The sequence below is a fragment of the Arvicanthis niloticus genome, chromosome 2, assembly GCF_011762505.2.
Source record: "Arvicanthis niloticus isolate mArvNil1 chromosome 2, mArvNil1.pat.X, whole genome shotgun sequence".
Taxonomy (NCBI): Eukaryota; Metazoa; Chordata; class Mammalia; order Rodentia; family Muridae; genus Arvicanthis; species Arvicanthis niloticus.
In genome coordinates this window covers 139,178,186-139,194,023 of record NC_047659.1, presented here as the reverse complement: position 1 = coordinate 139,194,023, position 15,838 = coordinate 139,178,186, and the positions used below count along the sequence as shown (strand labels likewise).

General features: G+C 46.4%; 1 protein-coding gene across 7 annotated transcripts in view; it reads left to right on the top strand.

The window, feature by feature from the left end:
* The window catches only part of Znf217 (zinc finger protein 217), a 43,345-nt gene that overhangs the window by 14,507 nt on the left and 13,000 nt on the right, over positions 1 to 15,838 (top strand). For 3 of the 7 annotated variants that reach the window (XM_076930300.1, XM_076930301.1, XM_076930298.1), the window contains one exon: positions 6,058 to 6,153. The gene's annotated coding sequence lies outside the window, so the exon portion shown is untranslated. Of the gene's footprint in view, positions 1 to 3,250; positions 3,369 to 4,431; positions 4,629 to 6,057; positions 6,154 to 6,600; positions 6,756 to 6,777; positions 6,942 to 15,838 lie in introns of those variants that run through there. The other 4 variants (XM_076930299.1, XM_076930302.1, XM_034496217.2 and 1 more) reach the window with 4 other exon arrangements.

The following is a 15,838-nucleotide window of genomic DNA, read 5'->3' as shown; positions in this document are numbered from 1 at the left end:
GACAGAAAAGGGGCACCAGGGACATGTGGACACTGGTATGAAAGCTTGAGGGGAGTCAGAAGGGTGTGGGGACCAAACCACAGATGAAGAGATTGACCTTTGATATCCTACTGCAACCAGGCTTACCCCCCCCCATGGTCTTGTTAACTCATTAATATATTTATTTTTGATTCTTTGTTGTCTACTCCCGTATCCCCCCACCCCCAGGTATTTGGGAGTAGTAGTATAACTTGCCTTTAAATACTTGATCTCAAGAGCTAGGATTATAGTCAGTTCCATGCCAAAGACCAGACCCTGGGCCTGTGCATGCTAGGCAAGCACCTTCCCAACTTAGTGACAGCTCCAGAAGCTGTTTTTATTTTTAATATGTCTAATGAGGCAGCATCTCTTGGTGTGGGTAGCATAGGCTGGTGGGGAATTCCTTATTCTGGTTTATCGATCCCTATTCCATGATTACAGAGGTATACCACCATACCTGCCTGTAACACCTAAGGCCTGATTTCTGAGAAGGGAATCTTTACTTCTGCTCTCCAGTTCCCATCTGTCTGTCTCAGGGAGATAAGCCCAGAAGGGACAAGAACTCATTGTTTTACCTACCACTCTGTCTCCTGTGCTTACAGCCAGCTTAGGGTACCCAGATGCCTGGGCCAGGAGGTGGGCCATGAAGCCTCTAGAGTTATGGAAATACATATCATTTCTGCAGATAATCTGGATAATTGCATTACTGTTATTTCTTAGCATGCTTATCTCCCTTAACATCTTTACTTTTCTTTTTGCAGCTCTGGGAATGGAAGCGAGGGCCTCTTACACGCTAGGGAAGTTCGATACCATTGAGCTACATCCCCAGCCCTGTTTTGCTTTGAGACAACAAACTGCTTCAGCCTCCTGTTTAGGATTTCTCACATGCAGCATCATAATTAATTTTGTCACTATTTTTGAGACAGCATCTTATGGAGACCAGGCTAGCTTAGAACTCTTGATCCCTCTGCTTCTATCTCTTCAATGCACTGTCACACTTTTAATTATTAATTTATATAATAATTATTAATTAATTGATTGGGACAGTCTCACTATAAACCAGAGTGGCCTCACACTTGTTTAGATTCACCCACCTCTGGTCCTTAAAGGCTTGTTCCTTCACATCCTTTATTTAGCCTTTATTATCTGGAGACAGAGTCTCAGGTTGGCCAGTCTGGTCTTGAACTTGTAATCTTCCTGCCTCAGCCTTCTGAGCAGCCAGAGTTACTGCCCTGAGCCACCAGGTGAAGCTTAACTATACCCTTTTCTAGGTGAGGAAATTGAGCCAGGAGAGAGATTAAATAATAGTTTAGGATTATTTAGGATAATATTTACGATTTGCTCTTAAGTGGTGAAGCCTGAGGATTTGAGCTACAGTGAAGGTGGGTATGCCTGTTTGGGCTGTCATGTCATAGTCATGTCAAATGCCCCCGGGGGTGGGAGGTGTGGGGTGTGTGTGTGGGAGGTAGGGGGTATGCCTGTCCAGGCTGCCATGTCAGATGCCGTGGGAGAGAAGGGAAGGTAGGTAGGTTTTTTGTGAGTGTGAGAAACAATGGTGGCTGAGGCAGGACTGGTGGGAAGCCTGGTCTAAGAAGATTGCTGGCTGATATATGCAGGATTTCAAGTGAGGATCCTGCCGAGACATGAGGCTACCAGAGCTAGGTAATGGCCAGACCCAGAGCCTAGCCAGGCCAGCTCTGGAAGCTGTTCTCTCTCCTCCAGGCAGTGGGAAGCCACTGAGCAGGCAGTGATAGACTCTGCTCTCTACTGTGAACTGTGTCTTTTGTTATGGAAGGAGAAAGCATGAAGGCCAAGCTACATAGAAGCTGAGGAAGGTCCAGGGTCATTGTGTGTGACTGGAGCAAGGGATAGGGCTCCCTATGCCTGGCTAGGGCTAGAGACAGAAGTCGAGTTGAGGTTTGAAATGTTTTTGAGGCCGGGCGGTGGTGGTGCACGCCTTTAATCCCAGCACTTGGGAGGCAGAGGCAGGCGGATTTCTGAGTTCAAGGCCAGCCTGGTCTATAAAGTGAGTTCCAGGACAGCCAGGACTACACAGAGAAACCCTGTAAAAAAACCAAAAAAACAAACAACAACAACAACAACAAAAAAAGAAATGTTTTTGAGGTGCTTGGGATTGATTCTGGGGCCCTGGGCCTGGTAGGTGAGTGCTTTATCACATAGCTACATCCCCAGCTCCAAAGCTGAAAATACAGAATTTGCTGATAGATACATGTGTGTATATAATTTAATAGAATAATTTGTGGGAAAGAAAAGCTTATTGATTATAATACAAGGTGGCACCGTATATACTTGGCAGTAACTAGAGTACTCCTATAGCTTTAAATGATAACAACAATAAATTTATTATATTAATAACAATTATTTATATAATACATAATTAAACTAACTGACTAAATAAATCATCTTCATCATTAATCGGTTCTTTGAGACAGGGTCTCTATAGCTTTGGAAGTCCTAGAACTCACTATGTAGGCTAGGCTGGCCTCAAAGTCTCAGGTCTGCTTGCTTCTGTGATTGCCTGCAGGGTGCTGGGATTGAAGGCATGCACTGCCATGGCCTGTTGCAGTTGTTATTATTCTGAGGCTATATTATGAATTAGCCCAGGCTGGGCTCAGACTCACTGTTTGGCTAAGTGTGACTTTGAACTTTGATCTTTCTGCCTCCACCTCCCTAGTGCTGACATTCCAGCATGGCTGCCATGCAGAGCTGGAGATGGAACCCAGGGCTCCTGCATACAGGCAATCAGAGCCTGAACTGTTCCCTCCTGTTTTTGTCTCTTCTGAGGCAGGATCTCATGCAGTCAGACTAGTCTTGAATGTCTTCCTGCCTCCAAAATGTTTTGGTTTGAGAGTGTGAACAGAAAATGGTTTTCTTCATTGAGATGGTTTCAGTGATTGTTACTTTTCTCTGTCTTCCTTTGTCCCATTGGGAAAACCTGTTGGGTCAAGGAAGTTTTGAGAGGGGCGTCCCTGGGAATGTTCCATGTATAAATCTTTAAGGCATTTTCCACGAACATTCTGAGAGAAGGCAACCTTGGGAACCAGCAGTTAGAGGAAGAGGCAGATGTGTCTGTAAGGGGTAAACAAACTTGTAGAAGGGCAGATGTGCTTAGAATCAAATGGTCTTCTCAACCTAATCAAGCTTGATTTAGTCAATCAAGTCGGATTATATCTCAACCTCTATTTAAATTGAGCTTTGCGCTTAGCCCCTCCCTTCTTGGTTTGCTTGTAAAAACCAGCAATCACATCTCCTCCTGTATTGTTCCGGGCCAGGTGGACTAGCTGGCTCCTAGGATTTCCAGGTCCCAGCACTGCCTTCCCTTCTCAAAGGTAATTTCTGCCATCTACTTTTCTCTCCACCTTACTGGGTACTTTGCAAACGGATGACTTCCATGGGGTTGAAATTTAGGAAGAGAAAGTGGAGTGCCCTCCCTCGGCTTTGTTTGTTATCTCTCCTTAACTTAGTGCTTTCAGTCTCGGGAAGAGTGCTGCCCCTGCCTCCCTCTCAGATGTCCTTTGTAGTTTGTAAATGCAGGTTCCGACTAACTTTTTCTGTTTCCTGCTGCTGCAGTTTTTCTGGTTTTCCTGCCCTCTACACTGAATTCTTTGAGCATCTACGCTGTTTCTGCTGCAGCTTCGGGGATTTCGTTTCCAAGCTGTTTCTCTGTAATCTGTTCCACAGTGAAAGAAATACTTGGGAAAGACTACATATTTCATCTGCACTTCCAATTAGGACTTAGTCTCAAAAAGATAATTCTTGTATATGTAGAAAACCAGGCTTGCTCTTGTTTTTGTTAGATTTTCGAATACAAGCAATGAGCTGGATAGAAAAATCAGATGTTAGTTTAAGGAAGCGGCCTGCTAGCACTAGATGAAATCAGAGATAATGGCGAGTGAGTTTATAAGCGCACTTTGGGAAATGTGTCTTGTGTGTTTGTGTGTGTGTGTGTGTGTGTGTGTGGGTGCTGTTTAGGAACTGTGAAAAAGAGGAGAGGTGGCTGAGGTTTGTCGGGTTCAGGAGGTGGATTGGGACCTGAGTTTGGCTACACGTGCAGATTCCAGCAGCAGGGACGGAAAAGCCGGGTCCCACTCTGCGTGGCTGCGTCCTCCAGCACCTGATTCCTTTAGAGGAAGCGCAGCCCGGGAAGTGAGTGATGGCGAAGCTGGGCTCCGCGAGGGCGGGGCCAAGGCCGTGGAGACCAACGTTCGATTTTTCAGTTTCCACTTCACTCAGGAGTGGGGAGTTCTTAGCTGCTTATTACGAAACCAAACGTCCCTCGGGTTCTTCTGTGACTTTCCGACTTTTAATTGTGTCTAAGGACCCACGCTTCCCAAACCAACCGGAGGCACGAGCCTCCGTATTCTAAGGCAGGAATTCCGATGCCTCCATGGCCCTTGGAAAACACGGTGTGTTTGCAAGCTCAGCCGTCACTGGCAGAATTTTGCAACGATTTCCCAGTTTTGTTGGCACATCTCCAGGAGGGAAGGTTCTTTGTAATTCTTTGCTCAGACATCAGGATCTCATACAAATCTCTTAGCAGATAGACCAGGGGAAGGCAAATCTCTTTCAATTTTAAAAGCTACATCATAGTAAGTCCCCCCTCCCCTTTATTTGTGGTGGTGGGAGGAGAGGGATGAGAAACAGTAACAGACCATCTGATGCCAAAATGGCTTAACAGAGTATGGCTTTGTGAGGGCATGGAGGACCCCCCCCCCGCCCCCCTTCTTCCTTTGCTCTGAAAATAACTCAGTAGCTACAAGGTCTGAGAGCCTGAGTCTCATTGTTCTTACTTAGCCAAATGATTGTTTGTCAAAACATTTGATTGTTTCCCTATTGCTGCTGAGAAGGCTGACTTTCCTTTATGTTCCATCTCTATACTAGGATATTTAACTATCAGCGCTATTGTGTTTACAGTATTCAAGGCTTCAGAGTGCAAAGGTTATCCATTAACATGTAGACTGAGCCTCAACCTCCATCCACTTTACTTGGTCATAGTTTTCTTTGTTTTGTATCAAAGCTTCCCCCCCCATCGTTTTTTTTTGGGGGGGGGGTAGGGGGAAACCAAGTTAAATCAAGTCTCCTGCTTATGAATGTTTGCTGAGCTGTTGCGTTCTGATCGTGAATATTAATAAGTCTTAAACCAGTACTTTAGAGAAAGATATTAATCTGTGGTGAGAAAAGGAACCCTAGTAGTAAAAATGATCAATATCTTCTGTGCTTGAATGAGAATCAGGGCTGGCTTAAGGATCTACTTCCAGCGATGCTAATTAATTGTAAGTAATTGATTCACTTCCTTAAAAAAAAAAAGACTAACGAGACCATATGTGGGTTGGTAGTTATATGTAAAATGACAGCAAAAACATTCTACAAGGCATATTTTTGCCCCTTGCTAAGCTGTCTTCTTGAATTCTTCTTCCTATTTATTAAGGATTGCGTTGCTTACCAGTTCCGGTCGGTTCTTTTTTGTCCCGTTCCCCCCCAACCCCCACCCTTCTTTTGATTTAGGAAATGGGTATGAATGCTCTTCTTGATGTTTTCCCACTTTTTGATAAACCGAGGGCCAGCTTGAAAAAGAAACAAACAAGTTGGCCGTTTGGTGTTAAGCAATAAATCTATTTTACAGTTGAATTCATTTGCATTTTGGAGCAGAAAAATTATTGGATGTGATTGTGGCCGCCATAGTTCCTCCCTGGGGCTTGCTTAAAACGGGGCATCAGTCCCAGGCCTCTGGAGTCAAACCTTTTCCTGTCTTGTCTTCTTTCGTCTTTAATTTGAGTCAGGAACAAAACAGTGGGGAAACGCTTTGAGTTGCGGAGTGTGTGTGTTTTTTTGTTTTTGTTTTGACCACACTTTTTAAGCCTAGTTTCACCCAAGTGAATTTCTCTGCAAACTAAGATTTATTAGGTACCAAGTCCAAATTCAGATACGAAACTATAATAGAAACACAAGCCCAGGGTGTTAAGGGGAAAAAAAAAAGCTTTTAGAAGATACTAATTTAGGGAAATTTATTCCTTTTAGGTCCCGGACCTTCCTCACATTGACTCTTTCAAAGTATTTACCTTCAGAACACCTCAGAACACCGCTATCGTGAGAGCTCCCGAAGCCAGTGGCAAGGTTGGTTTATTTTTTATTTTTATTATTTTTTTGTTCGTGATTCTGGGCGACCCGGGAGTTGGGCAACCGGCCCCTCCCCTCCCCTTCCCTCCCCTCCCCTCCCCTCCCCGGGCGCACCTTGCAAGGGAGGGGGAGGCGGCGAGGGAGGACTGGCTGTGCGCCTGCGCGCTGTGTTTGCAGCCCCCCCACCCCCCAGGATACCTGTCACTGGAACCGCCCGGGCGCGAGCGCGCCACGTTAGGCCGGATGGCGGGACGCGGCGCGGGGCGCGCGTGCGCGGGAGCCCACGGGGTGGGAGTGGGGTGCGCGCGCCGCTCCGCGGGGCTCGCGCCTCGGGGGTCCGTGGGGGGCGTGGCCGCAGCGGTGGGCGGGTTAGGGATGCGCTTGCGCACACGCGCGGGCACCGAGGGGGCGTGGCCGGCGCGGCTGGGGGCGGGGCGTCAGGAGGCCGGGGGGGAGGGCGCAACAGCTGCTGCGAGCACTTTCTGCCCCAACAGTCCCCCCGCCGGACGCCGGCCGCCCGCGCAGGGACCCCGCGCCTGCACTGTCCCCGCGCGGACGAGTAGGGGGCGCCCGCGCCGCTCCCTCGCCCCGCGCCGGAGGTGAGCCCGGCCCCCCGGAGCCACTGTGGGGGTGGGGGTCCCGGCGCCCGCGGCCGTGGGAGGCGGGCATGGCGCGGCCCCGTCCGGGTCCCCGCGCCGTCGGGGCTAGCGGCAGACGCACAAAGGCCGCACCGCCTCTGCCGCTCCTTCAGCCCGCGGCTGGGCGGTGCAGCCGGACGGCCGCAGGTAAAGGGGCGCCGGGGCCGCGTCCCCACGGCCGTGGCCGCGCGTGGGGCTGGGAGGGACGGCCGAGACAATGGTCCACCCAGCGCGGCGTGGCCGTCGGGGGTCCGGGCTCTCGTCGGAGCTGCGTCCTGCCAGCGGGGAAGGTGTTCGGTTTCACTCCCAAACTTAGAAGGTCCCGCAAACTCCCGTGGGAAGTTCGTGCGGGGCGGCGGGAGGCGGAACCGCACATCCGAGGGCGCCGCCCCGTGCGCCTCAGTTTAGCCTCGACGCGAGCGGGCGAGCGGGCGCACAGTGAAGGGCGCCCCCCGCCTCAGACCCTCGGCGCACGGGAAGCGCATTCTTGGGCGGGGAGGGTGGGGGGTGGGGACAGCGGGCGGGGATTTTTCCCGAAAGGTTTGCTTCCTGAAGTGAGCCGAAGTCCCGGGGGCCCACTTCTGGGACCCCCAGTGGGGGCCAAGTCCGCACTCACGCTGAAGTAGAAACTTAAACTTTTTATTGTTTGGGTCGGGGGCGCGGGGGTGGTGGTCCTTCCCAGCCTCAAGGATTTTGTCCTGTGAACCTTAGTTTCTCTTTCTGAGAAACAGGCATTTCTGAGCACGCGTTGATAAGGGGGCGCCAGCCTGGGGTCCGGGCTGTAGGGCACCATGTGTACCACAGGATCCTGTGGCCAGTTTCCTGGTTTGGATGGGTTGGAGCCATTAAGTTGTATGTTTTAAGAGGCCTAGGTCTGATTTAGTTCAGGTTGATTCAATTATGTCTTCATCGCTTTTGAGTTGGTTGAATAACTTGACATGAGATTAAGGCCAACAAAAGAAGAGGCAGGGTAGCCACAGCTGCTGGCCATGACTGGCAACTAGGTAGGGGCCTCAGGGGGCTTTTCACCTTTCTTTGTAAGTGAAGGACGTTCAGAGCCTTCTTGACTACTTTTCCCAAAGTGAATCGACGACCACCTTCATTGGTACCAAATTAGATTTCAGATGCTAAGTTTTTGCTTCGAGAAGGTTTAGTTAAAAAAAAAAATTCTCTGTAGTGACAAGTGCAGAGAACTAACCTAATTGCTTTCTGTCTAGAGAATATATCTATCAAACCACTAGTTTGTGCTCAGTTAATGTGCTGAGAACTTTTAAGGTGTGTCCTTAATGGTAGATGACTTTTTCCCCCTCCTGCCAGAAAAGTCGTATTTATTTTAGATACTGTTTTTTCAAACTTCTGGAGTCTGGCGGTATATTTAGGCTTTTTGGTTATTTTGATTTTAATTTTGAATCCTGGTGATTTGAGTCACCCCTATGTGTCCCTCCACCATGCTGCCAGCTTTCCAGTTATGTAAGTATAAAATCCAAGAGGCAGTGACCTCTGAAGACTAAGTTGTGAATAGTTAGCGTTAGTCATCCCTGGGAATTTACGTATTTTGGCTCTTCAGACTCTCCTTTGCTCTGTATGCAGGAGAAGGAAGCAAGGGAAGACCTAACTGGGGAAGGACACGTTTCTTTAGTCTCCAGCTCCTTTGATCCTCATAACACCTCCACACATTGCAGTCTGATCTCTTTTAGTGGACTAACTGGTGAGGCTGAGGAAATTGGTGCTCTGATTGTCTTGGCTTCATATTATTCCCTTTCACTTCTTACTTTAAAAAAGGAACTAAGATACCGCTTAGAAAATTTTTCCCCTTTATGCTGAAGAATCTATTTTAATAATAGCTCTCTCTCTTTCTTCTCCCCCCAGGTGGTAGGGGAGGAAGAGGGGGAGAGAAAGTTCTGACTCTGGCTTCTTAAAGGTGGGGTGTGTGAGTGAGATTTGCATTCTCTTTGTTAGCTTCCATTTTTTGGCAGAAAAACTTGGGGTGGATAGGAGCCCCTAATTCTTTTCCAGTGTGCTTGTTTTGGAGGAAATCTGAAGATAAGACTTAATCATCAAGTCTCTTATAAACTGATGAAATAATGGAGGCCTACAGTGGTCCTCGGTGACTCAGGCTCTGTCTTCTGGCAGATAAGTGCTAATCACTTTTCTCCCTTAACATCACTAAAGTACGAAATGCTGTTTTGCCACAGCAGGGCTGCCATCCCCAGCCAGGAGCCCTCTTCATTCTGAGCTGCCTGATTAGAGCCTTGGGGGTTCCAGAAGAGGAGCTCCCTTGTCACTTTATCAGATGACATTCTTTTTCTCACCAGTATCAAACATGATATTGGTTGACAAGAACTTTGGAGTAGTTTTAATGACCCTTGACTGTATAAAAAACACAGGACGCCATAAAAGATCTGCTTTCTGACTGCTGTGAATACAGATGACGGCCTTACAGTACTGCATAGGAAGCTAGGTTTCCAGTCGGCTAGAAAATAGTTATTCTGAGAATGTCCTGTCTCATATATACTGTGTGGCTTGCATTTTGGATTTTTGAGGTCACTAGCTATAATGTGTTTTAAATGGCTGGTTCCTGATTCCTCATTGAAGTTTAATCTCGTGGCTATGTGTATAATTAATAATCTGGAAGTGGAAGCTGAGACATCAAGAAGTAGAAGGAACAACTTGAGGCAGTTTGGGTAAACTGTTGAGTATTTTAGTATCGAAATGTAGTTAACTGATCACAGCTGAGCACATGGGATAATTCTTTAAATAAAGAACTTATTAAAAAGTAAAAACCTGGAAGACATGTGTAGAACAGCTACCAAAATTGAATTAAACGATCCTTGTCCTAATATATATTCTGAACCAGGAAAGGCTTAGCAACAGGCACGTAAGGGAGCTGTCATAGAGGAGCCTCTGCTCACACACCTCTGGGTTTCATGGGATGGTGTTAACTAGTTTAAATGCTCATGGAAGAAGACATAGTATTACACAAAGACTTGGGGAAATGCCTTTTACCTTGCAGTGTAGGGCAAGTCTGGTGGAGTATCACTTAATGACCTTCTTGTGGGGGTTCTATAGAAGGAGCTGAGAAGCTGCCTTTAAGTTAGGTGATCTGGATTAAGGTTCTTGGCTAGCCAGTAATATAGCCAGGCAAATTTGCAATGGTATGTGGGCCAAAGGGTTTTGAATTCAGATCACGAGGGCAGATAGAAATCTTGCCTTGAAGGAAGTTGGTGGGGGGTGGAGGGGGATACATCGCCATCTTCTCCTAAAGCCTTCCTCTCCTCATGAGCAGCCTCAGCTCTTGGAAATGTCTAGCTTCCAAAGAAATGGGGGGTTTTGTGTGTGTGGGGGAAGTCCCTGTTAGCCAGCTGCTACCAAAAATTACCCCTTTATGCTGAACTGCCTAGAGAACTTCCATTTGAACATTTGTTGACTGCAGCTTTCTAAACAGTCCATTGCTTCCTGCCCAGGCTAGCAACATTACCGAGCTACTAGAAATTTGGGGCCAGTTTGGTAATATTTATGATAAAGGTGAGAAATAAATTCAGTGAGCCTGGAGAGGTAGCTGAGCAAAGGTGTGTGCAGGAGTGAGTCCTTCTGGGTTTTGTTCTTCAGCTTGACCAGTTGACTCTGGCCTACCCTACCCCCAAGTCAGGCTGGGTCTTCCTGGGTGATTGGGATGATGGTTCAGATTTAAGAGTGCTGAATGGCCGGTTGGCTGTAAAACAGTTTCTCATGTAAAGAAGTGGTTTGACACTGGATGGTCCAGTACTCAACAGGACACAAGTCAGTTTTGGTGGCAGTTTTTATTTCCTAGTAGCTGATGATTTAACTTAATATAAAAATCTTTCCAGCAATGAATGGTCTTATTTATTGAAAAGAGGTTTTATTTTTATTTAATTCGAGATGCAAACAGGTAACTATAGCATTTATTCAACTTTAGTAAATGTAGGAAGGGGTGGTCTATGAGATTGAGGACAGCGCCCGGGCTTTAAGGAGATTCCTGAGCTAGTATCCTACTTGAAGTCAGTTAAATTAGCTCTAATTTAGACTCTGCCCATTTAACCTTCTGGAAAAAAGTGGCATAGTGTGTAATTCTTGATGCCACATAATGGGCATACAATTTGTTGCTGGTGTGTGTGTGCATTTATTTTTGTGTACAGATGTGCCATGAACACAGCCACTGAGTCATTGTAGTCTCTAGAGTTGATGAGCCCAGGTAAATTTGGGGTTTGCTGCTTTAGTTTCCTGGAACCCCTTTCCTTTGTGCAGTTGGTTCTGTCAGATCTCAAAGCACATGACATGTAAGGTTGCCCCAAACAGGCAGAAGTTATTGTGAGAAACTTGGGACACCAATGTTCTATTTTGCCTAATTGAAAATGGTCAAGAATGTCATTTGCCCCATAAGCTGTTTTAAAGCAGACGAACACAGGGCATTTGAAAGGCGGTTTAAAGATAGAATCTTTAGGTTGATAATACTGAAAGTAAAACTGGGTCCTTGAGCACACCTGAACTGAGTGGGGTGAGTCAGGTAGTTTGCAGTTTATAAGAAAGGGTTGGAGTTTATGTCTGGCAGTCCTGGCCTCACTCTGTTAGAGTTGGGTGTTTCTGTAGGACTTTGAAGAAATTGGGCTGCTTTGCCCAGGATCTTCTCACCTTGCCTTAAAGTGGTCTTTGGCCTGTGATTGATCAGGTTATGATGCTGAGAATTGTAACTATCCCTCCCCCCTGCCCCCCCCCCCCCAGGAAAGTTGGCCTGGCTACTTTTTCCTTGGCATATTGTGGAAAGATCAAAAAAGTTCAAGGTTTAGGGACCATGGAGATGGCCCAAAAGGCCAGGGCACTTGCCACCAAGCCTGATGGACCTGCGTTTTGATTTTTGGGATAGAACATGTTGGAAGGAGAGAACTGACTTCCTAAAATTCTCTGCCCTGTGATCTCCACATGCATTCTCCCACACACACACAAATTAATAAAGGTTTTTTTTAAAAAAAAAAAAGTGGTAGGTTTTGATTGTTACAAACTGGCGTAGAAGTTAGTCCTTTTATAGGGTTCAGAAAAAAGAGTAGGTTAAGAACCCTTGCTGCGTTGGGCAGTGGTGGTGCATGCCTATCCTAGTACTTGGGAGGCAGAGGCAGGCGGATTTCTGAGTTCGAGGCCAGCCTGGTCTACAGAGTGAGTTCCAGGACAGCCAGGGCTATACAGAGAAGCTCTATCTTGAAAAACCAACCAACCAACCAACAAAACAAAACAAAAAAAACCCAACCCTTGCTGCTTTGCAGAGGCCCAGAGTTTGGTTCCCAGCACCCACATCTGTGGCTCATAGCCATTCTTACCCAAGTTGCAGGGGATCCTGCACTGCATGCAGGTGTTGCAAACGTGCACTCAGGCAGAACTCTTAAGTTACATCTTAAGCACCCCTCCCATCTATCACAGCTTTATTTGTGTAGGTGTTTGGCCTGTGTGGACTTCGGAGCACTGTGTGTGTGCCTTTAGAGGCCAGAAGAGGGTGGTGTGTCCCCTGTACCTGGAGTTACAGATGCTTGTGAGCTGCTATATGAATGCTGGGAATTGAACCTCAGTTCTCTAGAAGAGTAATCAGTAGTGCTTTTAACCATTGAGCCATGTCTCCAGCCCTAATTTTGTAGTTTTAAAGATAAAAATAACTGGGGATTGGGGGTGGTTGTGGCGGCACATGCTTTTAATCTCAGCACTGGGGAGTTGGGTGGGGGCAGAGGTGGATCTCTATGATTTTCAGGACAAACTGGTCTACAGAGCCTGTTTCAGGATAGCCCAGGCTACATGGAGAAACCGTGTCTTGAAAAATCAAACCAAAACAACAACAAAAGAAAGAAAGAAATTGGCTAGGGTAGAGTTCTGTGATTTGAGTGCTTTAAGGCGTTTGTTTATAAGAATACCTCTTACCTGAGTGAAGGGGTTGGAGGCCATGGCAGATTGCTGCCTGTTAGAGTCCTAAATGTTGTTGCAGCAGACAGTTACTGCACTCTCTTCACTTTGGGTGGGATAGCCTTTACCGAGAATGAGCCAGCATACTCCTGGGAAGAGCACAGATATGCTGTCTGAAGGCTGTGGTTAGCTAGCTGTGAGCATATTTGTATACAGTGGTGTTTCTCAGTCCAAGTACAGTTGTCACAAGTGCCGGTTCCCCCGGTTAGCTGTTTTGAGCAGTTTATTGGGCTTTGCAGTATCTTGTATAAATGATAAATTTTCAGTCAGGTTCTGGTAGAATTCAGTGTTACTTTAGTCACACATCAGTGTCTAGTTAGTGACTTTGAGAATATCAGACATACTTGAGCAGTTAAAGCCATATGCTACTTACTGAGTTTCAAAGGTTGTTGTATATAAAAGAGTAACTGAGTAGTCTTCATGGGCATTAAGCCCCAGCATGCTCTCAGAATGTAAAGGTATTCTGAGTGAGGCGCTGGCCAGCTTCAGAGCTGTGGGACTGAAGGCTCAGTGCTTCCTTTTCAGGAACAAAGGTTGAAAAAAAAAAAAAAAACTTTTATTTTGGTTTTTCGAGACAGGGTTTTCTCTGTGTAGCCCTGGCTGTCCTGGAGCTCACTCTGTAGACCAGGCTGGCCTCGAACTCAGAAATCCACCTGCTTCTGCCTCCCAAGTGCTGGGATTAAAGGTGTGTGCTGCCACCGCCCGACCCCCCCCCAAAAAAAAAAACTTAAAAAAAAAAAAAAAAGATTTTATTTATTTTATATATATATCGAGTATACTGTAGCTTTCTTCAGACACACCAGAAGAGGCATTGGATCCCATTACAGGTGGTTATGAGCCACCATGTGGTTGTTGGGAATTGAATTCAGTACCTTCTGGAAGAGCAGCCAGTACTCTTAACCACTGAGCCATCTCTCCAGTCTCAGGTCCCTTCCCCAAAAGTACTTTTTAACAAGCTTTTGTGGTTAGAATCCTTGACTTCCTGGCATCCAAACAAACTTAGATTGCAGTGTTGTTCTTCAGTTCTGTTAAGAAGCAGTCCTTGAAGCACACCCTGGCAGTCCTGGTGCCTCCTGCACTTCAGGAGGAAGGCTAGAACAGTTTGGGAAAGCTGCATGTGCTTGCACACTTGAGGCGGAGGGACCACTTGTTAGGTAGTGATCACAGTAAGTGGCACAGCTGTTGGTAGGTTCTGGAACTTCATCTGTTGAGATTTTTGCACACACACTTATAAATAAAAGAATAAAAATGTATCTTAAAATACTGTTAGAGCTTGGTTGCAGAGACTGGTCTGTCATGGGGTGTAACCTCTGACTTAGGGTTCATTTTAGTATCAACAGAGGCGGCAGGGACTACAGCCTGGGAGATGTGTTCTGCTTCAGTTCCTGGTTTCTGTCAAAGTTCTGGGTGTCTTTTAGTCTGGTGCCAGGTCCCAGAGAAAGCAGTGGGCAGCCAGCAACTCTGTCCTTTGGATCTTGAAGATGTTTTTATTTATTTATATTTATATATATATATATATATATATATATATATATATATATATATATATATATATATATATATATATTTGTAAACCTTTTTAAGATCTTTAAAATCATGGTAGAAAAAGATAATTTGAAGCAAATGGGAATTTAAATTTTGTCTTATCTTTAAGTTTGTATTTCCTTATAGGTTGGTTTTAGATATGGATTGTAGTCTTGAGCATGTCACAGCAGAACCATGGTAGACGGTGAGCAGGGCATGTGTGGGGAAAGGCTTGTATTTGAGTCTTCAGATGCTGGGACTGAAACCGGGTAGGACTTCAGTTGAGCACAGTTAGATTATCAAACTGTTATGGAAACCTCAGGAGGAGGAAGTGCTTCCAGCTTTGCTCTTCTCCATCTGACTTCGGGGGACAGACAGATACTTCCTGCTGCTATAAGTTATCCTTCCCCCAGGTTGGTCATGGTTTGAGCCAGGGCTTGGTAACCTTTTGGAAAGGGACCTTGTAGAGGAGTGGTGTTCTTTTAAAAGCTGAGGCTTAATGGATTGGATCAGTGGTGTCCTCCCCTCCTGTCTCCTTTGCCCTAACTCAAGTAAGTTTGCTTTTAGTTTTTTTGAGATAGGGTGAGATAGGGTTTCACGTTAGTTCCTGGCTGGCCTGGAACTCAGTATTGGATATTGCTACTGTTTTTCTTCTGCCATTTTGAAATAGTTATTGTAGAGCTTCAAAGAAGAAAGGACACCTGGTCACTGACTTGTGTTCCAGGTGCAGTAAACCCTCTGGCACGAATGGAACAGGATCCGTCAGCAGGGTGTGGTCCCGCCTTTCCAGACTTATGTGCCTAATTCTTCAGTGAACATCTGCCTGGGTTGTGGGCGTCTGTTTAGTGAACGTGTAGAAATCTGAATCCCTTGGCCTGAGCTGAGAATGCTGCCAGTGCTTTGGTTGTATGGAACTGTCCTGAGCCATAGACAGGGTGTAGTGCTGTAGTTGTACCGTGCTGTAGTTGTAACCACAGAAAGTGCACCCTGGGCTGAGTTCACTTTGCCATGACACCTTGAATGTCCTGACTTAGGCTGGAACTCACTTCTCTGGTCTCTTGTGATGTCATAGGATGGTAACTACTCCAGGTACTTGTCCTCCATTGTGATAGAGCATTGTGCTAACAACAAAGGCAGAAACTCAGATAAAGCTCTGCCAGCAGTTTGTTCCTTGACAGTCTGTGTTCTGGAGTCTCACAGCTGCTTCCTGGGTAGAAGGGAAGAGCCAGCTTCATGACTGCTGTGGGCTGGGACGCAGAGAGGAGGCAGAGTGCTGTGGCAGGTGGTCTTGGGCCTTTTTGTTTTCTTGGGCCGAATTCACAAACTTCTTAGGAGAAGAGCAGGGCTTTTAAAAAACAAACCCTCTCTGTGCTGTGAAGGACAGTGACTTTTAGGGATTAAATCTTCAAGAGTGAAAATCAGAGTTCATGGAGTGTTAACTCAAGCCACTCCCCTCTCTCTGGCCTGTGGCTCAGTGGAAGGCGGAGACAGGTAGGAAGTGTATTTTCTAAAGGAAGAATGACCACACAGAACCAGGTTTGAGGAGGCCTGTTAGAAAT